General features: G+C 45.3%; 1 protein-coding gene across 50 annotated transcripts in view; it reads right to left on the bottom strand.

The window, feature by feature from the left end:
- Positions 1 to 22,550, bottom strand: part of Jakmip3 (janus kinase and microtubule interacting protein 3) — a 127,951-nt gene that overhangs the window by 75,627 nt on the left and 29,774 nt on the right. The window lies entirely within an intron of this gene.

Genomic DNA, 22,550 nt, shown 5'->3' with positions numbered 1-22,550 from the left:
ACATTCACGTATGTGCATGCCGGGGTACATGGATGCATGGATCACACCAAATAACTGAAGGAGAAAACGGGCAGCTTAAATCATTGTTTGAAATAAACACGGACATATTAAATGTCTAGAGGCCTTGGGTAAGCAGGGGATTCCAATTCCAGAGTCTGCAACCCAGACTGAATACTGAGGCCATCATGAACCCGAATACCAGGGCCCTGAGTTAGGGAAGTGGCTGCATAAGCTGGGGAGCGCAGGGCCTTTCTTTTCACACCCAGGCTGTGCAGAACAAGCAGCAGTCAGTCTGAGCGTAAGGAAACACTGTGATGAGGTGAGCAGCTGGGTCGACAGGTAGACAGGAATGGATGGACGGATGGATAAAGATAGGCCTACACCTCCTCCTTCGTGAAGACCCCATCTGAAGTTCTGACAATTCTTCCTACCTCTCCTGAAGTTCTACTGGGCCTGGATGAAGATCTGCCCATTCGAGGGAGAGTTATGTTTTACCAAAAATAAGCAAGAGGTATGCATCGACTTGCACTGCACCACCTTCCTTAGGACACATGTGATGCCCGGTGGCCTCTGCTTCAGTGAAGGGTCATACCTAACAGGGAGGCTAAATGAAGAACAGTTGACGAATGTTTGGAATCATGAAAAAGCCTGAGTCAAAGAAAACACTCAGAATGCAAATGCCTCACAAGAGGCTGTGTTCAAAATACACGTAAGACCTCTTACAGGCAATAAGGAAAAGCCAGACAACCAATAGGAAGAGACATGGGCAGGCATTCCCCAGAGAGCATGTGCATGCCATGAGCACAGAGAGGTCTGGGGGAGCAGATCATCAAAAAACAGAAAGAGTTCTGCATGCTGGGCAGGGGAGGGCTAGAGTGCCTCCCCAATTAGGGATGGAGGACAGAGACTGTCAGTGCAGCAGACCAGCTCTGAGAGGCCCGGTGAACCCCCGGCTAGGCCACAGCAAGCCTCACCCCACCCCAAATGCTCCCATCTCTAGATCTTCTGTTTCCACAGTCTGGCTCACTGTGGCCGCAGCCATCAGCAGCAGTCAGAGGCCGGGTTCCATCTGGATCACAGCCTGGGGCCCCTGTCCCAACTTCAGAGCTCTGCATCATCCAGGACTAATGGCAGAAGACAGTGCATGCAGTGTCTCTGTGGTGACCAGTTTGAAAGTCTTGAATGAGGCTGAGAACAGTTGCTTTATCACAACTACAGACAAATCGGGAAGGCCTCTTTTCACAAAAACCTTTTATTATTTGTAGTTTGTAAGTGTAATTTAAGAGAAAATGCTGCCGTCGTTGGTTCACTGTATTATTATTATTGTTGTTGTTGTTGTTGTTGTTGTTATTGTTGTTGTTGTTAAAAGTAGCTAGAAAGGGCATATGTATCTTTCAAGAACAATGCTTGTTTATAAAGCAGAACCATGATGGGAACTTGGGGATAAGAAAGCCAAGAGCTAACAGCCTCAGGGCTGCTCCCAGCTGGTACAGGAGAGTTGAGGATAGCGTGACTCTGATCTCAAAGTTAAAAACAGAAAATAATTTTAGACGTGTGCGTGCCCGCCATGTGTGTGCAGGTGCCCACAGAGGCAAGATGAGGGCACCGTATTCTCTGGAGCTGGAGTTCAGGTGGTCAATTTACCTGACATGAGTGCAGGGAACCAAACTCAGAGCCTTTTAACCACTGAGTCACTTCTCCAGCCCATAAATCTCAAACTTTTACCCTTGAAGTGACTTTCCAGCAAATATAGAAAATGTGGTACATTTACACAATGGAGTACTACTCAGCTATTTTTTAAAAAAAATTTTTTTGGTTCTTTTTTTTTCGGAGCTGGGGACCGAACCCAGGGCCTTGTGCTTCCTAGGTAAGCGCTCTACCACTGAGCTAAATCCCCAGCCCCAAAATTTTTTTATTAGATATATTTCTTTACTTACATTTCAAAGGTTATTCCTCTTCCCAGTTTTCTGTCCATAAGCCTCCATTCCCTTCCCTCCCCCTGCTCCACACGGGTATTCCCCCTATACATCCCCCTTATTGCCCTCCCCCATATTCCCCTGCACTGGGGTCCAACCTTGGCAGGACCAAGGGCTTCCCCTTTCCCTGATGCCCCAACAAGGCTATTCTCTGCTACATATGCAGTTGGAGCCCTGGGTCAGTCCATGTATTGTCCTTCGGTAGTGGTTTAGTCCCTGGAAGCTCTGGTTGGTGGGCACTGTTGTTCATATGGGGTCTCAAGCCCCTTCAACTCTTTCAATACTTCCTCTAATTCCCCCCAAGGGGGTCCTATTCTCAGTTCTGTGGTTTGCTGCTAGCATTGACCTCTGTATTGGATATGCTTTGGATGTGTCTCTCAGGAGAGATCTATATCCGGTCCCTTTCAGCTTGCATTATCTAGTTTCATCAATCTTATCTAGTTTTGGTGGATATATATATGGGACACATGTGGGGCAGGCTCCAAATGGCCATTCCTTGAGTCGCTGCTCTAAACTTTGCTTCCATACCCCTCCTATGGAGATTTTTTCCCCTTTTAAGAAGGAGTGGGAACATCCGCATTTTGGTCATCCCTGTTCTTGAGCTTCCTGTGGTCTGTGGATTGCATTTTGAGCTTTTTGGCTAATATCCACTTATCAATGACTGTATACTGAGTGTGTTTTTCTGTGATTGAGTAACCTCACTCAGGATATTTTCTAGTTCATTCCATTTGCCTATGAATTTCATAAAGTCATTGTTTTTGATAGCTGCCTACTCAGCTATTAAAAACATGAAATTCATAGGCAAGTGGATGGAACTAGAAAATATCCTGAGTGAGGTAACCCAGTCACAGAAAACAAAAAACAAACAAACAAACAACAACAAACCACACATGGTGTGCACTCACTGATAAGTGGATATTAGCCCAAATGCTTGAATTACCCTAGATGCCTAGAACAAATGAAACTCAAGACGGAGGATCAAAATGTGAATGCTTCACTCCTTCTTTAAAAGGGGAACAAGAATACCCTTGGCAGGGAATAGAGAGGCAAAGATTAAAACAGACACAGAAGGAACACCCATTCAGAGCCTGCCCCACATGTGGCCCATACATATACAGCCACCCAATTAGACAAGATGGATGAAGCAAAGAAGTGCAGGCCGACAGGAGCCGGATGTACATTTCTCCTGAGAGACACAGCCAGAATACAGCAAATACAGAGGCGAATGCCAGCAGCAAACCACTGAACTGAGAATGGGACCCCCGTTGAAGGAATCAGAGAAAGGACTGGAAGAGCTTGAAGGGGCTCGAGACCCCATATGAACAACAATGCCAAGCAACCAGAGCTTCCAGGGACTAAGCCACTACCCAAAGACTATACATGGACTGACCCTGGACTCTGACCTCATAGGTAGCAATGAATATCCTAGTAAGAGCACCAGTGGAAGGGGAAGCCCTGGATCCTGCCAAGACTGAATGCCCAGTGAACGGGATGGTTGGGGGGAGGGCGGCAATGGGGGGAGGATGGGGAGGGGAACACCCATAAAGAAGGGGAGGGGGAGGGATTAGGGGGATGTTTGCCTGGAAACTGGGAAAGGGAATAACACTCGAAATGTAAATAAGAAATACTCAAGTTAGTAAAAAAAAAAAAAAAAAGTAACCCTGACTAGATCAGAGCCACAAATAAACTTAAATAAATAAATAAATAAATAAATAAATAAATAAATAAAAAGAAATACTGAAGCAAAGTTTGGAGCAGAGACTGGAGGAAAGGTCATCCAGAGACTGCCCCACCTGGGGATCCAGCCCATATACATATAGTCACCAAACCCAGACAGCATTGCTGATGCCAAGAAGTGCATGCTGACAGGAGCCTGATATAGCCATCTCCTGAGAGACTCAGCCAGAGCAAGACAAATACAGAGATGGAAGCTGCAGCCAACCACTGAACTGAGAACGGGATCCCCATGGAGGAGTTAGAGAAAGGATTGAAGGAGCTGAAGGGGTTTGCAACCCCATAAGAACAACAGTAACAACCAACCAGAGCTCCCAGGGACTAAACCACTACCCAAAGAGTACACATGGACAGACCCATGGATCTAGCTGCACGTGTAGCAGAGGATGGCCTTGTTGGGTACCAACGGGACGAGAAGCCCTTGGTCCTGCCAAGGCTTGATGTCCCAGTGTAGAGAAATGTCAGGGCAGGGAAGCAGGAAGAGGGGGTGGTTGGTTGGGGGAACACCCTCATAGAATCAGGAGGAGAGGAGAATAGGTAGTGGGGGTTATGGATGGGAAACAGGGAAGGGGGATAACATTTGAAATGTAAATATAAAAATATCCAATAAAAAAGGGGGAGGCTTGCTTAGGGCACCCTAAACAGGCAGCTAAGGACACTTTCTCACACAGGGAGTCTTTGACCCTTTATTCAGTGTGTCTGTCTGGTTGAGGGAGTATGGGTATAGACACCATGTAGGCTGTCACTGGTACTGATGACAATTCCCTAATAACTAGCAACCAAGGACTGATTTCTGGTATGCACAATCTAAAAGGACTTACTGTTCCTGACTTGGGTCCATTGGCTTGGAAGCACTGCTGTCAGCCTCTGTCAGGACTAAAATGACCCATGGTTTCCTTGAAGTCCCTGCACTTCCTTGTTTGGTGTGAGCCTGTGCTTGCAAAGCTTACTGCTCACCACTCAGGTTTGATTTTGCCTATTTCGATTAACTAGTGCATATCATTTAGTTGTCAATAAAAACATACTTGGAGTTACAAAATACCTGTATTAGTGAGTTTTTATATGAAAGAATCACTATTATTATCAATTAAAACCTCTGCCTTTTTACCTATGGGAACATTTCCCATAGTTCCCTGCCTTTTTAGTATTAGTTATGTTTTGCTTGAGACAGGGTTCTGCCATGTACTCCTGGCTGACCTGGAACTCACCATGTAGCCCAGGTTGGCTTTGAACTTAACATCTGCCTGCCTCAGTCTCCTGAGCGCTGTAACTCCAGGCTTGCACCTGCAATGTTCTGAGTTGGTCTGAGTGTGAATCCCACACAAACTCATATGTTTAAATGCTTAGTTCACAGTTGAGGTTACTGTTTAGGGATATGTGGAACATTTTGTGTAATGGGTCTAGATGGACTTAGGGCAATCACAGGGGCAGGGTTAGAGGGTTATAGCTGCCTTGGTGTGACCTGAGGTCTCTGCTTTTGTCTGGTCAGTAGGCCAGATGGAAATAGGCTACATGACAGCCACATCAATGGCTCTCTCTGTCATACATTCCCCACCATAAAACTGCATTTTTCTCAAACCTTGAGCCATAATAAATCCTTTCTTTACAATGCTTGTCCAGGCATTTTATCAGTGAGGAAGGTAAGGAAGAGTCACATTTTGGATAGAGCATTTTTTCTTTAATATAACATTTTTCAGGCACACAATTTTTAGCAACAGAAGAAACTCTGCTAGTTTAGGGCAAAGAGTAAATAGCTGGGTTTGGACACATGGGAATATTATATGTGTTGGGTAGAATAATAATGTCCCAATATTGTCCACAGCTCTGAAGAGGACTGTGACTGTGTTATATCACAGCAGTACTACATAGATGACTCAGGACCTGGATATCAGGTGGCCCCATCTAGCCACGTACATCCCAAAATTCGAGTGTCTTCCACACAGGGGTTAGGTAGATGGGCATAAGAAGGACTTGCAAGTCAGGTAGTGGTGGGGTACACCTTTAATCCTATCTCTCGAGTGGCAGAGGCAGGTGGTTCTCAGTGAGGTAGAGGCCAGCCTGGTCTACAGACCAAGTCTCAGGACAGCCAGGGTTGCACAGAGAAATCCTATCTCAATAAAACAGAAACTTGGGGGCTGGAGAGATGGCTCAGAGGTTAAGAGCACTGACTGCTCTTCCAGAGGTCCTGAGTTCAATTCCCAGCAACCACATGGTGGCTCACAACCATCTGTAATGGGATCTGATGCCCTCTTCTGGTGTGTCTGAAGACAGCTACAGTGTACTCATGTATATAAATAAATAAATAAATCTTTAAAAAAAAAAAACAGAAACTTGGTGTCCCTGAGGCGGTGACCCTAATCAAGTACTGGCACATGCCACTAGGTTACACAGAGCAAAGGAGGAGGGCCTTCAAACTCATGGCCAAGCCTTATAATAAACACTGGGTGGCAGGTCGCAGGAGATGGCTCAGCTGATAAAAATGCTAGTCACCCAAGCCTGACAACCTCAGTTTGATCCCCAGAACCCATGCCAAAATCTAGATTCAGTGGCATGCATTTCTAATCCCAGGGTAAGATGGGAGGCAGACAGGAGAATCACAAGCAGCTAATCTGGAGTGCACTGCATGATAACAGAAACAAGAGAGACTTTTCTTGAAGCAAAGGGGAAAGAAAGAACTGGCCATCCCCCCAAAAAAAGTTGTCCTCTGGCTTCCACACATGCTCGTGTATTCACACACACACACACACACACACACACACACACACACACACACGAGCTAAGCAGTAAAGGATTAAATATGCATATAACAGAATGGAACCCTCTAGCATGTGGACTTTCAGACACTGACTGTGCACTAGCTTCTCTGCAGGCAACACATAAGCAAAGCATTTTTGACAAGGGTGCCTACATCACTCAGCAGAGGCAGGACAGCCTTCCCAACTCACAGTACTGAGGGACCTGCAGACCCAGGTGCAGAACAGTACTTCTGGCTGGACCCTAGCCTCCACCATATACAACTAACTAAAGCAGATTGAGTCTTCAAGGTAAACCCACAAAACTCCTAGACCAGTGGTTCTCAACCTGTGGGTCATGATCCTGTTAGAAAGCCAAATGCCCCTTTCATGGGGTTACCATCAGAAAACACAGCTATTTACATTAAGATTCATAACAGTAGCAAATATATACTTATGAACTAGCAACCAAAATGATTTTATGGTTGGGGGAGGGGTTACCACAACATGAGGAACTATATTAAAAGGTGGCAGCATTAGGAAGGTTGAGAATCCACTGTTTTAGAAGATAACGCAGGGCAAAAGCTTTATGACATTGGAGTTAGTGATTAGTTTTCTGACACTAAGGCAGAGAAAATGAGACAAATTGGACTGGACCAAAACCCTCCTTGCATCAAAGAGTGAAGAGACCCACAGGAGGAGAGAGAGCACTGGCAGATCATGGACCTCATGAGGTTGATATCCGCAGCGTGCAGGTGGTTCCCATAGCACAATGAGAGAGCACATTATCTTACTTAAGTGGGTAAAGACTTTGAACAGATACTCCCCTAAAGAAGATAGTCAACAGTCATCAAGCATTTAGATGCTTAGAGATGGTAACTGTCTCTGGAAATAAACAAAACCATCAAGAGATGTCACCTGATGCCACCAACTAGGTTGACTGCTGTCAGAACTAAATTAGTGTAGGGAAGGACGTGGAGAATGGCACCTTGTGCATTACTGATGCCAGTGTAAAATGATGCGACTGCTACAGAGTGCGGTCTGGCAATTCCTACAAAATCAAAAATAGAATTGCCATGGGCCCCCGGAAACTCCACTTCTGGGCACACATTCAGGATGATTGAAAGTAGAATCTTGAAGAGATGTTGCACACCCTAATGTATAGTGGCAACACTCATTGTTATGTACCCGAAGGCAGATGCAACCAGAGAACCCATCTACAGATGAGCCATGAGCAGGAACATCACTGTATTGGTTACTTTTCTTGGTGTTATGACAAAAACAACTTAGGAATGGGTTTCTTCTGGTTCATGTTTAAGGAGAGATACAGGGCAGGGAAGGTCTCCTGGCAGATGTATGAAGTGGATAGTCACATGGTCACAAAGAAAACAGGAAGTAAGGATGAACATAAAGTCTCAAAGCCTGCTCCTACTGACCCACTGACCCACTGACCTACTGACCCACTGACCTACTGACCCTCTGACTCTCTGACCCACTGCCTCCAGCAAGCTTTTACTTTATGTTGCTTCCACAGTCTTCTAACTCATAGCTATCAACTGGGGCCCAATGTTCAAACACATGAGCCTATGAAGGACACTTTTCATATGAACTACAACTTCTAAAGTTGAGTAGCCTTAGAAGGGGAAAAAATGATAGCACGTGTCACAACATGGATGGGCTTGAAGACATTGTGCTGAGTGAAATAAGCCACCACAAAAGGATACTAGTGTAGGAATTCACTCACAGGAGGTCCTGGAGTGTCAGCCTCACAGGGACAGAGAGTGAAACAGCGTCGCACAACTGGCCATGAGACGGTTCAGTTTCCCAAGATGAAAGGCCCTGGAGATCAGCAGCACAGCAAAACGGATCTATTAAATACCCTGAATCGTGCGACTGTGAATTGTGATGATAAATCCTATCTTACATCTATTTAATTGTCTATCGCATCTCGACAATAAAAAGCTTAAGCAGTGGTATTTACGAGTGTCCCATAACACCATCTTTACTCTCGTTTGTACAGAAATAGTCAAACCTACCAGCTCGGATTCTGTCTTGGGAAGCACCCAGTTAACTATTGGCACCTGCGCTTAAATGAACATCTTTCAGACCTGAAACCACAGTTGTCAAGTTGATATAAAACTAGCTATCACAGCTAGCATATTCTATGCTCACATAGAAGGTAGGGCTTGTTCCAGAACAAGCATGTGGACATCAGTCTGGAGACCACCAGGAACTAATCCAGTGATCGAGGAAAGAGTCTCCAGGTCAGCAGCTCTTTAGCACTGCGGGCGACCCTGATCTGCTAGCTTTGGGTTCTAACACACACACACACACACACACACACACACACACACACACACAGGACCTCACTTTAAACTATAAGCACGTGCAACTGTTCAAAACAGCAATAGGAAACGAGCGCAGGCATTCGTGGAGGAAGCAGGGGTGTATGGTGCTACAGCTGTCCCCTGTAGGTGGCACCACGCATTGTACAGAGCCATCTGCAAACCACCCCCAGTTTCCCTCAGGCAGCAGGTCACCAGGGGTTGGTGGGATAGGGAAGATAACAGAGCAGGCCTTGTGCTTGCCCAACTCTGCAGCTTGCTGAGCATATGCCAGCGTGCCAAGGGCAGCTAGGTTTGCTGTGGTTAATACTCAGACTCAGGGAGGGGCCCACTAGCCACGACATGTACATCAGTAACAGAAATCAATCTCTCGAGGTTCTGGAAAGGCATGCCTAACATAGACCTATAAAGGAATCAACTGTTTCTAACAGGAGAAAAAGGTAATTTCTTTATTCTAAATGTAAGGTTGCTACCTCAGGGGTTGGGGTAACCTCATTGATGCTCAAATAATTGAAAAAGAGCACAGGGTCCTGGAGCAGACCCTACCTTCTATGTAAGCACAGGATATGCTAGCCAGGCTGGCTAGTTTTATGCCAACTTGGCATAAGCTAGAGTCATCTGAAAGGAGGGAACCTTGACTGAGAAAATGCCTCTATAAAATCTGGCTGAGGGCATTTTCTTAATGAGCGATGGAGGAAGGCCCAGCCCATTGTGGGTGGGAAAATTCCTGGGCTGGTGCTCCTGGGTTCTATAAGAAAGCAGGCTGAGGGAGCATGATGAGAAAGCCAGTAAGTAGCATCCCATGACCTTTGCCTCAGGTCCTGCCTCCAGGTGCCTGCCCTGCTTGAGTTCCTGCTCTCACTGTTTCTGATAATGAACTGTTCTATGGAACTGTGAGTGAAATAAACCCTTTCTTCCTAAGTCCCTTTAGGTCCTGGTGTTTCATCACAGCAAAAGTAACCCAGCTAAGGCACTAGACAATGGGCGAATAAGGAACATAGTCCTTCACATCGAGAGGGCTGGCTGGCTGATGAGAGAGGAAAATAACCCCATCGATATTATTTTCCTGCTGCCAAACTCCAAGTGGATTAAAGAGAATTGAGGGAGGGGGAGATATCAAAGCATGAATGCTGTTGGGACCAAGTGAGAGCGAACATTCATCAAAGCTCAGGAGAGAAGAGCCTTTCCAGCCTTAAACAAGATGAAAGGGATTCACGTGGGAAGGATCAATAACTTCCACACTACATCTCTTTATTATAGATGTGCAGTGCAATTAGGAGGCTAACAGTGGGGACCAGGCTTGCAGGAATGCACCGGGAAGTATCTGCAATGTGTTAACAAGATGTGGGCGGGGAGAGCCCACCTTACTAGACACACTTCCAGATGGGGCAGTTTACAGAAAAGAGAAGTTAAATTGATTGCAGAAATCGTGATGAGGCAGCTAAAGAGGTGCGGCTGTGGGAAAAGCATTTGCTACTTTCAGAGGGCTGGAGTTTTGTTCCAAGCACCCATGCGAGGAAGCTCACCACTACTTGCAACCCAAGACCCAGGAGATTCAACACTCTCTTCTGTCCCTCACGCATCTGTGACATTCATCCACACAGACGCTTGCACATAAATCAAAATAAAACGAACCAGCTGGGCAGTGGCGGCAGTGGTGGTGCACACCTTTGATCTGTGACCTGCCTGGTCTATAGGGCAAGTTCCAGAACAGCCAGGGATGCATAGAAAGACCCTGCTGTAAAAATATATATGAACAGATGAACAAAGAGAAGCAAACAATAAAAGAAGGATCAGTTGGCAGCGTGCTTGTCTAGCATACATAAGCCCTGGGGTTGGATTCCAAGCACCACATCAGTCTGGTATGGATCTTTAATTCCAATGCTTGGAAGATGGAGTCAGAAGGATCAGAGGTACATATGTGTAGATGTGAGAGCTGAGTGTGATGGTGCACACTTATGCTCCCAGAACTCAAGAGGGGAGCTGAGACAAGAGCATAGCAAACCTGAGCAACATAGCAAAAACATATCCGAAATATCTAATAGAAATGAGAATATAGCTCAGTGGTAGATCATTTGCCTAATACACATGAGGTCTTAAGGTTCCAATTTCAGCTAACACACACACACACACACACACACACACACACACACACACACAGAGAGAGAGAGAGAGAGAGAGAGAGAGAGAGAAAGTTAATCATGAGAATAACTGCTTCTGCTTAAGATTTAGGAAATCACAAGATAATGTCTTCCTGAAAAGGCACATAATCTACAATATCCCATCTGTCCTCCAGACCAGTGAGGAAATTAAAAGATCTCAGGGGGCTGAATCCCAGTGACGAATGAAGAACTTGGGTGTAAGACTTCCAGAGCACAGGAGAAAGACCTGAGTAAGGAGAATGCAGGTGAAATGCCAACAACCAGATATGGCTAGCACGTCAGGAACTCAGACCATGTTCCTCCTGAGAGGCTCATCCATGCACCCACCAGAGAGACAGAGCACAGACACTGGGAGAGCTGGAGTGTGCAGCAAAGCCAGACACTGCTGGGGACAGAATGAAGCCCTTCTCACCTCCCAGAGCCTGTCCCTTGGACATCCTTTATTGCAAAAGCCCTAAGCCCCTGGGAGGGGGGCACCTGGGTCCCTGAGGGTGTGAAAGTCAGTTCCTCCTTACTGCTCCAGGACAAGACAATGAAAGCAGCAAGAAACACTGGCTAGACGAAGGAATTGAAGAATTCAATCCTTCGTCAGTGTCTGTGATGGTTTGTATGTGATTGGTCCAAGGAGTGACAGTATTAGGAAATGTGGCCTTGTTAGAGGAAGTGTTTCACTGTGGGTGTGGGTCTTGAGACCCTTCTCCTAGCTGCCTGGAAACCTGTCTTCTGTTTGTCTTTGGAACAAGATGTAGAACTCTCAGCTCCTTCTGCACCAAGCCTGTCTGGATGCCACCATGCTTTCTGCCATGATGATAATGGACTGAACCTCAGAACCTATATAGACAGCCCCAATTAAATATTGTCCTTATAAGAGATGCCTTGGTCATGCTGTCTGTTCACAGCAATGGAAATCCTAAGACAGACTCCTTTGTCAAGCAGGTAGAGCTGGCTGCTGCCGGGGCCTATAGAAAGACTCATACACAACAGGTAGAGATACAGAAGCTTTGCAGCTGCTTCAGAAACAGCAATGCTGTGCCTCAGTTTACCTGAAAGGAGCAAAATCTTGTCCATCAAAAGACTGCACACGAGCATCCACCGCAGTGTTGTTCATGTTAGTCTAAGGGTAGGAACCACCAAAACGTCATCAGTTAAGAAGCAAAATGGGGTCTATCTACACAATGAGCTATTGATCCACAAATGATGGCACACAATGGTCTCCCAATGCACGAGCCATATCTGGTTGTTGGCATTTCACCTGCATTCTCCTTACTCAGGTTTTTCTCTGGAGGTCTTGTGGCCAGGTTCTCCATTTGTCACTGGGCTTCAGCCCCCTGAGATCCCTTAAGTTCTCCAGTGGGCTGGAGGACAGATGGGATTCTGTAGATTAAAAGAACAGGGAACCAATACATGCCTTGAAAACACTGTTCTCAATGACAGAAGTCAGGCAGGAAACAGAACATTTAAGGTTCTATTTATATGAAATGTCCAGAATGGGTGAAGCCACGGAAGCGACAAATAGATTTGTCCTTGTGGCTGGGCAGGCAGACATGGTATGTGACTGCCAAAAGTTCAGAGTTCAGGATTGATGGAAATAATCTTAATTTATAGATGTTAAGTCTCATGAGTTGTCTTTACATAAATAAGCTGCATGGTGTGTGCATTGTACATTGTTAAAGTGGTTCCTAAAAGTGCAAAGGAGCAATCGAGACTTTTCCAGGCAAGCACACATTGGAAGCGCTTTCTGCATCGGATAAAGCTGCACACAAACAATGCGGGAGGAAGTCATCTGGGCAGAAATGGATGAATGGAAGCCAAATTTACACATAACCCAATGCCGCCCCAGGTAGCAAACTCGAGGCTGGATGTCACGGGAGACTTTTTTCCAACTTTCCACCCTTGAAAGAATAGTTCACCCAGAGTAGAGCCAGCGACAGAGCACTGCGGTAATGATAAGAAGCAGAAAACACCTGATGAAACACGCGAAGAAGGGGCTGGGGGCAGTTTGGGAAAGACTATGGCCAGCTAGTGATTTTAAAACTCTAAAGTGGGCACTTGTAGGACGATGTCATTATGCAGCAAGGTGGGTCCAGGATAAGGTGAAGCCTATCATTGGATGAGAAGGAAGAGTAGGCGGGGAAAAGATCTAGGAAGGAGGGAGAAGGAGGAGAATTAAGATGGAGAGACAGAGCAGGAGACCCAGATCCAGGCGGACTAGGTCAATTTTACCTTGTCTAGGTGGGCGGTTTATATCTTGATTAATTGGCGGTGAATGTATTGTGTGGGTGTATTGTGGATTGAGAATTTAACATATAAATCTGATTGTTGGGTTAGAGTTTGTTGAGTCTTGATTTTATGGGGTGGTTGGGAGTTTTTACTTTAACTACTGGGAGGAGGTTACTGGGAGTATGGGCAGGGAGCTGTGATAGGCCAGCTGCTGCCACACTTCTAGAACCATGATTTTTTTTTTTTTTGGTTCTTTTTTTCGGAGCTGGGGACCGAACCCAGGGCCTTGCGCTTCCTAGGCAAGCGCTCTACCACTGAGCTAAATCCCCAACCCCTAGAACCATGATTTTGCCGGGTAACTGGAACCAGAGAGTTCGACACTAGCAGAGAGCCATCAGGAGAGATACTAATCTGAGATAAATTAGCGCTAGTTCAAATGGCCTGTTGGAGCCCAAACTAGGGACCGCCAGAGTACGCATAGGAACAAGCACTAAAAACTAAACAAGAAAGGTATTGTGGACATGGTGGCAGAGAGGCAGAATGGCATCAGAGAGAGAGAGAGAGAGAGAGAGAGAGAGAGAGAGAGAGAGAGAGAGAGGACTCGTAAGAAGAAAGATATCATCCAACCGGACCCCCAAGAGCTCCCAGGGACTAAACCACCAACCAAAGAGCAAAGAATACACGTGGAGGGACCCATGGCTCCAGATACATATGTAGCAGAGGATGATGGCCTTGTTGGACATCAATGGGAGGGGAGTCCCTTGGTCCTGTGAAGGCTCAATGCCCCAGTGTATGGGGAATGCTAGGGTGGGGAGGTGGGAGTAGGCGGGTGAGTGGGAGAGCACTCTCATAGAAGCAGGGGGAGGGGGGACAGGATAGGGGGTTTGTGGAGAGGAAAGTGGGAAGGAGGATAACATTTGAAATGTAAATAAATAAAATAACCAATAAAAATAACCAAAAAGAAAAAAAGAAAAAAGTAGAAAGAAAAAGAAAAAAGCTAAATCTGATGCATATCACCAAATCTTATACAAAATAAGATAACTACATAAGACACTTTCAGGCCATAGTTTTTTAGAGGCAAGAATCTGCTTTATGCCATCTACAACAAACTCACTTCAAACAATGGTCAGGAGGAGGCCAAGAGTTCAAGGGTGTCCTTGGCTGTAGCTCAGATTCAAAGTCCCAGAACCAGAGGCTGAGAGAAGGCTCTGTGGTTAGGAGTGCACAGTGCTCTTGCAGAAGACCCAAGCACAGTTCCCAGCACCCACACTGAGCATCTCACAGTCACCTGTAACTCCAGCTCCAGAGGATCTAACACCCTCTTCTGGTCTCTGAGGACACCCAAAGGCACATGTGCACATGGACACACAAGCACAAGTAAAAATAAAATAATCCTTAAAACACGTGCACACACCCAAAACTCCAAAACAAAACAAAACACCCTCTTCAACTAGAAGCCGTAGATGGGTGAAAAGAACACGGTAATGGAGCAATCGAGACCCTGAAGTGGCTCCTTTCCTGTTAGACAAAGGTCGGTTTGAGAGCAAGGAGGGTTCCAAGGGCCAGGAGGGGCGCTCTATGACAATAAAGCAACCACTTCATCAAGGAGACACAGCCGTCCTAACTGTGTGTGCTCTAAGCTACAAAGCTTCAAAGCTCCCAGGATAGAGGCCAACGGGAACAGTAGGAACAGCTGTGTCCCAGCTGGGTTGCAGTTACAGTGGCACATTTAACCTCAGTGAGAAGAAATAAGTACACAGATGTGTGTCAGGATGTGGAAGGCCCCAACATTATCAACCAATGCAACCTAACTGACATTGGTAGGGTCTAATTACCTCCAAACTGTATGTAGTGTGTTGGGTAATAAATATAAATATTAGTTAAATTAATGAAATGGCCCAATGTATATTATCTGGCTAAAAACAAACTGAATTGGGGATATGTACTAGAAAGGTATAAAATATTAACTGTGTATGTGTTTGAAACAAGTTCTCATGTAGCCCAAGTTGGTTCCAAAGTCACTATCCTTAGAGATAAAGAAGGCCTTGATCTTCCTGCCTCTACCTCCATATCCTGGGATTATAGATGTGTAACACATCACCCAGTTAGTTATCTTGAAATTTAAACAACAACTACAATTACTAAGTAACTTGTAGACAAAAAGATTATGGATGAAGAAATTGGAAAATATTTTTGAACTAAAAAATATAACACAATATACCAAGACTTGTGGGACACATTAAAGGTAGAAACAAAGAGCATTGTGACAATAAATTATTCTACTTATTAGTTGTACATTTTTAGTTAAACAAATTCTTATGTTGGAGGGCTGGCAAGATGGCTCAGTTGGTGAAAGAACTTGCCACCAAGCCTAATGACCTGAATTCAATTCCTGGGACACAAATGGTGGAAGGAGACAACTGGTTCCACAAGTTTTCCTCTGACTTCCACATGCATACTGTGGCATGTGGCATGTGACCTGTGTGTGCCCCACACACAAACGTACAAATCAGTCAGTCAATCAATACCATACAATTTTTAAATAAAAAATAAGAAGAAATCCTTTTAAAATGCTTATGTCGAAACACAAAAAGATCTCTAATCATGCTCAAACCTTCCTCAGTTAAGAATATAGGAAAAAGAAAAGTTAATAATGTAGGAAGACATTGGCAGAAATCAATATATCTGAAAACAGGAAAATAAAACCAAAATATTTTAAAAAATACAATAAAAGTGATAAACATCGGTTTAAACTGATGAAATTAAAAAGAGGAAACGCAATACCAATTATCAGGAGGAAAGAGGGGTGTCACCACACACCCTGTGACCAATCCTTTAAAGTCCCCCAGAAGAGGATGCTCACTGGCATCAGCACAGAGAGAGGCATCCGCTGGTGAAATGTGCCCATGGTTCAAAGTGCAGTGGTACCAAGTCTGTATTCATAGCTTCAGAAAAATAAAAGAGACTACTTCCCAAGTCACCTCACAAGGCCAGCCCATCCTGACACCAAAACTAGGCTGAAGGGATGCCTCAGTCAGTGAGCATGGGGACCTGAGGTCAACCCCTAGAACCCATGTAAAAATCCAGGCATGGTGGTGTGTGATTGAAATCTCAGTGCTGATGGAGCAGAGACAAACACATCACTCAGACTTGTCCAGACAACATAACCTAACTGGTGAGCTTGAGGCCAGCAAAAGACCCTCTCTCAAAAAATAAAGTGGGTACCTCCTAAAGAATGGCATCTGAGGTTGATTGCTGCTATCCAAGCACAAAGATACACACACACACACACACTCACATACACACACACAAACATACACACACTCACACACGTACACACATTCACACTCACACACTCACACACACATAAACACAATCACACTCACACACTCACACACATATTCACACACACGCACACACACTCACACACTAATACACACACTCACACACACATACAAACACACTCACACACATACACACACTCACACACATTAACACACTCACAACACATACACCCACTCACACTCACACTCACACACATACACACACACTCACACACACTCACACACACATACACATACACACACTCACACTCACTCACACAAATACACACTCACACACACACTAATACACACTAATACACACTCATACACACATACACACACTCACACACTCACACACATATACACACTCACACGCATGCACACACACGCACACACTTTCACACACACTCTCACACACACATGCACACACTAACACACACACTCATACACACATACACATACACACACTCACACACACACACAGAGCAAAAATATCCCCAAAGTGAGAATATCCCTCATGAAGATGGATTAAAAACTTCTTAACAAAACTAGCTATTCAAAAATTCATCCTTTGAACATATGGAGACATATTAAAGATAAGGACAATTGGTTAAATATTTTCAAATGAATCCATTCCACTTATCACTATATTAGTATACTGAAAAAATAAGCAACTCAAAAGATGCAGAAGTCATTAAAAACATTCTAAATACATCCACACAAACCCATCCAGTGAGTGAAGAATGAGAGAAGCCATTTCAGCTTGATAAATGGCAGCTCTTTAATAACTGAGCTGTGCTTTGAGGTGGCTTAGTGGGTGAAGGCCACCAAGCCTCACCACCTGAGTTCCAACCTGGGGACCCACATCCACAGACCACATGAAGTCAAGAAGGATGACCAAAGTGTGAATGCTTCAGTCCTTCTTAGAAGGGGGAACAAAAGTATTCACAGGAGGAAATACTGAGACAAAGTTTGGAGCAGAGACTGGAGGAAAGACCATCCAGAGACTGACCCACCTGGGGATCCAGCCCATACACAGCCATCAAACCCAGACAGCATTGCAGATGCCAAGAAGTGCGTGCTGACAGGAGCCCGATAGAGCTGTCTCCTGAGAGGCTCTGCCAGAGCCTGACAAATACAGAGGCGGATGCTCTCAACCAACCATTGAACTGAGAACGGGATCCCCATTGGAGGAGTTAGAGAAAGGATTGAAGGAGCTGAAGGGGCTTGCGACCCAATAAGAGCAACAATACCAATCAACCAGAGCTCCCAGGGACTAAATCACCATCCAAAGAGTACACATGGACAGACCCATGGCTCCAGCTGCATAATTAGCAGAGAATGGCCTTATTGGGCACCAATGGGAAGAGAAGCCTTTGGTCCTGCCAAGGCTCCATGTCTCAGTATAAGGGAATGTCAGGGAGGAGATGCAGGTGGGTGGCTGGCGGAATACCCTCATAGAAGCAGGGGGAGGGGGGATTGGATAGGGGGTTTATGGACAGGAAATCAAGAAAGGGGATAACAATTGAAATGTAAATAAAAATCCAATTAAAATATTTATGAGAGAGAGAGAGAGAACCAGTTCCTACAAGCTACCTTGTGACATCCACATGTGTACCTTGGCATGTGTGCATGTCCCCTCAATGAAGTAAATAAAGTGTAGTAAAGACTGTAGCTAACAGCACATTTGAAGAGTTATTTTCTTTTCTCTAGAACAGAAAGCAACACAATAGCCTCACTCCCTAATACGTCTGTCCAGAATTGTACAGGTTAGGGGTTGAGCAGAAGTGCTAAAGGCCATGCCATATAGAGAAAGGACTCCTTGGTAATCCACAGGGTATGATCATCTACATATTAAGGACTAAAGAGTCTACCAGGAGCACATGTGTGAGTTCCGGAAGTTAGAATGATAGAAGGTCAAAGAGAAAAATAAAGTATGTTTATCAATTCTGTTTACCATTATATTTCTGAATTTTACTTGAAGACAACTCCATACACTTTAGCACCAAAATAAAATGAAATGCTTAGGCATAAATATAACTAAGTAGTTAAAATGTGTGTGTACTTGGAGCTAGGAAGACATTCATGAGAGGAAATTAAAGAACCCTGCAGTACACAGAGAAACAAGCCATGTTTGTGGACTGGGGAACTTGATGAGGCTAAGCTATTGTTTTCCAAAATACAATATAGATTGAGAAGAATCCAAGTGAAAATCCCAAACAACCTGTTCCTAAATAAAAATGTAGGAAAAGAGGCATCTAGATTACTCAAGCAACTCTGGGAAACAAAGGGCCAACTTAGACTTAGAAATTTCTACTTGACTTCAAATTTACAATAAAGCTATAGCAACCATGATAGCGTGGGTTTGCATAAGGACTGGTATACAGATGGGGCGGGGGGAGAAAGCGGGAGGGAGGGAGGGGAGGGAAGGGAGAAAGAAAGGGAGGAAGGGAGGGAGGGGAAGAAGGAAGGGGGTAAGGGAGGGAGGGGAAGAAGGAAGGGAGGGAGGGAGGAAGGGGAGGAAGGAAGGAAGGGAGGGAGGGAGGGAGGAAGGGAGGGAGGGAGGAAGGGAGGGAGGAATGTCCTCATACTATGTCATCACTGATTTATGATAAAGGGCTTAAAAGACCTCCAATGGTTGGTCTGGTCAACTTGGTGGGATTTGTAGTCATCTAGGAGGAATACCTCTATGTGTCTATGAGAGCATTTCCAGAGGCATAAATGAGGCAGGAGGACCCGCCATTGAATGTGGGCAGCATCGACCCATCGAATGGGGTCTCAGTAGGAGGGGAAAGAAAGAGGAGAAACCAGCTGTTCGCCACCATTCAAATGCCGCATGACCAGGCTCTCCCTCTCACATTGCTATGCTTTCCCTGCCATAATGGACCAGACCTTCTCTTTAGACCTTAAGCTAAAATGAACCCGTTTTCTTTCCTTAACTGCTTTGGTCAGGCACTTTGTCACAGACAGTGAGTAACTACTATACATTTAAAGAAAAGTAACCTCTCATCATGCTAGGACCATGTACATTTGCATATACATCTCCAGGATGAAGCACACCACTCCATGACTGTCAGAGACCACCTAGACGAACACGGATGTGGAGATGAAAACAGGTAGCCTCTCCAGAATGCTGGACCAGGAAACGACTGCTTAGACAAGAATATTGTGGAACCTAAATTGGGATGGTAATGCTATAATCCAGCACTCAGGAAGCTGAGGCAGAGAGAGTTCCAGATCATCCCGGACTGCTTAGCAAGACTCTATGGAGGGTGGGTAGAGAGAAAGGAGGTGAAAGAAGAAGGGGAGAGAGGAAGGAGAGGAGGGGGTTGGAGGACAGGAGAAGATGCTTGCCGATGCATAAACAGAAGAGATGGTCTGTGAATGTTCCAGTGACTAACTTTCCAACCCAGCTCGCCTTTCTTGCTTTAAGGTCTCAGGTAGGGCCTCTGTCCTTGGCGTCATTTCCTTCCTGTTCTGAGGTCAAAGGCATAGATAGAGCAAACAACGAAATCCAAGCCACTGCCAAGGGTACTTTTGAATAAACTGTAGTGGGATTTGCCAGCTGGCACTGCCGGAAGCCAACCACAGAAACCTGAGGTTAGCACTCACGGTTAGCCCTGTGTAATCATGGGAAGCCACTTCAAACGCGCCATTGAACTTCAGGAACTAGCTCAGTCTTATCTATTTTCAGTGAGCGAGTTTATCGGGGTCCATGAAGGTCACTGAGGGTTCTGTGAGGAGATTAAAGCACCTGAAGGCCTCTCCACCTCTGACTCTTCTCTCATAACCAAGGTGACACTGGATTTTAGCTTAATGCAAAGTAGATGATGGTGTGGACCTGGAAGTGTGAGCATCACACGGACGCCAAACTCCCTCACAGCACAGACCCTGTTGGCTAGGCTGTTCCATAGCTGACCCTGACTATGTGTTCACACAGATTTCTAGTGGAGACTTCAAACCCTAGATTTTCTAGGGGTCAAAGCCAGACACAACCAGAAGGCAAGGTGATGTTGTATAAGAAGATTCAGGGCTAGTGGGATGGCTCAGTGGGTAAAGATACTTGCTGTACCAACCTGGAGACCTGAGTTTGATCCCTGGGTCCCACCGAAAGGTGGAAGCAACCTACTCCTCAAAGGTGTCCTCTGACTCCTACATGCACACCTACCATACTATGGACACACAGGCACACACGCATGCACATGTGTGCACACACACATATAAGCATAATAAATTACATTTTTTAAAGCAGGGGCTCATAAGAAATTTTGTTTTGTTGTTGATGATGTTTGTTTTGAGACAGTCTCATTTTGTAGGCTGGCTGGAAACTGTCAGCTATTCTCCTGCCTTAGTTTCCTGAGTGCTGGAGTTAGAAGTATGCTGGGCTGGTTAATGTCAATTATTAAGTCAACAGACTTGAAAGTCACCTGAGTGGGCTGGAGAGATGGCTCAGCGATTAAGAACACTGACTGAGTTCAATTCCCAGCAACCACATGGCGGCTCACAACCATCTATAATGAGATCTGATGCCCTCTTCTGGTGTCTGAAGACAGCTACAGTGTACTTATATATAAATAAATCTAAAAAAAAAAAAAAAAAGCATAGAAAACATCTCACCATGGAAGTTGTGGTGTGTCACCATGTGTCCCACAGTATACCCTTAGAAAATCACCTGAAGGTGATTATTTTGATTATATCAACTGAAGTTAAAATCCATCCTAACTGTGAGTAGGACGATCCCCTAGGCCAGGGATCCCATACTGTAAAAACAAAACAACAACAACGACAAGAACAACAACAACAGCAGCAGCAACAACAACAACAACAGAGCTGGCAAGCTGAGCCCAAGCATTCACCATTCTCTGCAGGTTCATTATAACCAGGGGCTGCATGCTCCCACTGCTGGAATTTCCTCACTGTGGTGGACTTTTGAACTGTGAAACAAAGTAAACCTTTTCTCCCGTACATGTTTGTGTTGGGGTAATGTTACAGTGACAGGAAAGGCAACTGAGACATTTCCACCTCTGCTCTTGGCTTAGAAAGCATTTAAATTTGCAAACAAACAAAAATACCAAACAGGGTCTCACTGTGTCACCCTGGGTGGCTCAGAACTTTCTTTTTTTTTTTTTTTTTTTTTTTTTTTTTTTTTTGGTTCTTTTTTTCGGAGCTGGGGACCGAACCCAGGGCCTTGCACTTCCTAGGTAAGCGCTCTACCACTGAGCTAAATCCCCAGCCCCAACTCAGAACTTTCTATGTAACTTTTAATGTACCAGGCTGACCTCGAACTCAGAGATCCATGTACCTCTACCTCCTGAGTGCTGTACTTAAAGGCACTCACCACTGTACATGCGCCCCAGAGAGAATTTTTTTTAAGATTTAATTTATTTATTTTATGTATATGAGTGCTTTATCTGCATGTACACCTACATGCCAGAAGAGGGCATCAGACCCCATCATAGACGGTTTTGAGCCACCATGTGGTTGCTGGGAATTGAACTCAGGACTTCTGCAGGAGCAACCAGTGCTCTTAACCATGGAGCCATCTCTCCAGCCCCAAGAGGATTTTAGTAAGTTCACAACCTAGGAAAAATACAACCTAGGGCAGGATTTCTCCTTTAGTAGGTTAAACATCCCATTTGCCCAGCTAAAGCAGAAGTTACCCCCATATCAACAGGGCCATGTGCTTCAGCCTTCTCCTTGAATGAACTCCTTCGTACAAGCTGGCCTGAACCACCAGGCACAGAATTGAGGCTCCTCCGAGGCTAGATGTTCAAGCTCTCTGTGTTGCTGACATGATCCCCGTGGCATCCGTGTCCTTAGACACCAGCCGAATGACAACACAGACAGCCTTGAGCACAGTTCTCAAGCTGTTGCACAGTGTAGCTGTCCTGGTGCGGCTCCTGGGGTCTTCCAGGGAAACACCAGGGTAGAGCAAGCAGGGCGTCATCTTTGATCTGGTCAAGGGTTTGATAAAGCCTCCTCTAAGGCCAGGCAAGCAGCGCTGGATGCTGGGGTGTGGATGGAGGACTTGGTGTGTGTTCCTCACATCCCCTGATGC

The sequence above is a fragment of the Rattus norvegicus genome, chromosome 1, assembly GCF_036323735.1.
Source record: "Rattus norvegicus strain BN/NHsdMcwi chromosome 1, GRCr8, whole genome shotgun sequence".
In the NCBI taxonomy this organism is placed as follows: Eukaryota; Metazoa; Chordata; class Mammalia; order Rodentia; family Muridae; genus Rattus; species Rattus norvegicus.
Note: the sequence above shows the minus strand (reverse complement) of the source record. Positions and strands in the feature narration are given on the sequence as shown.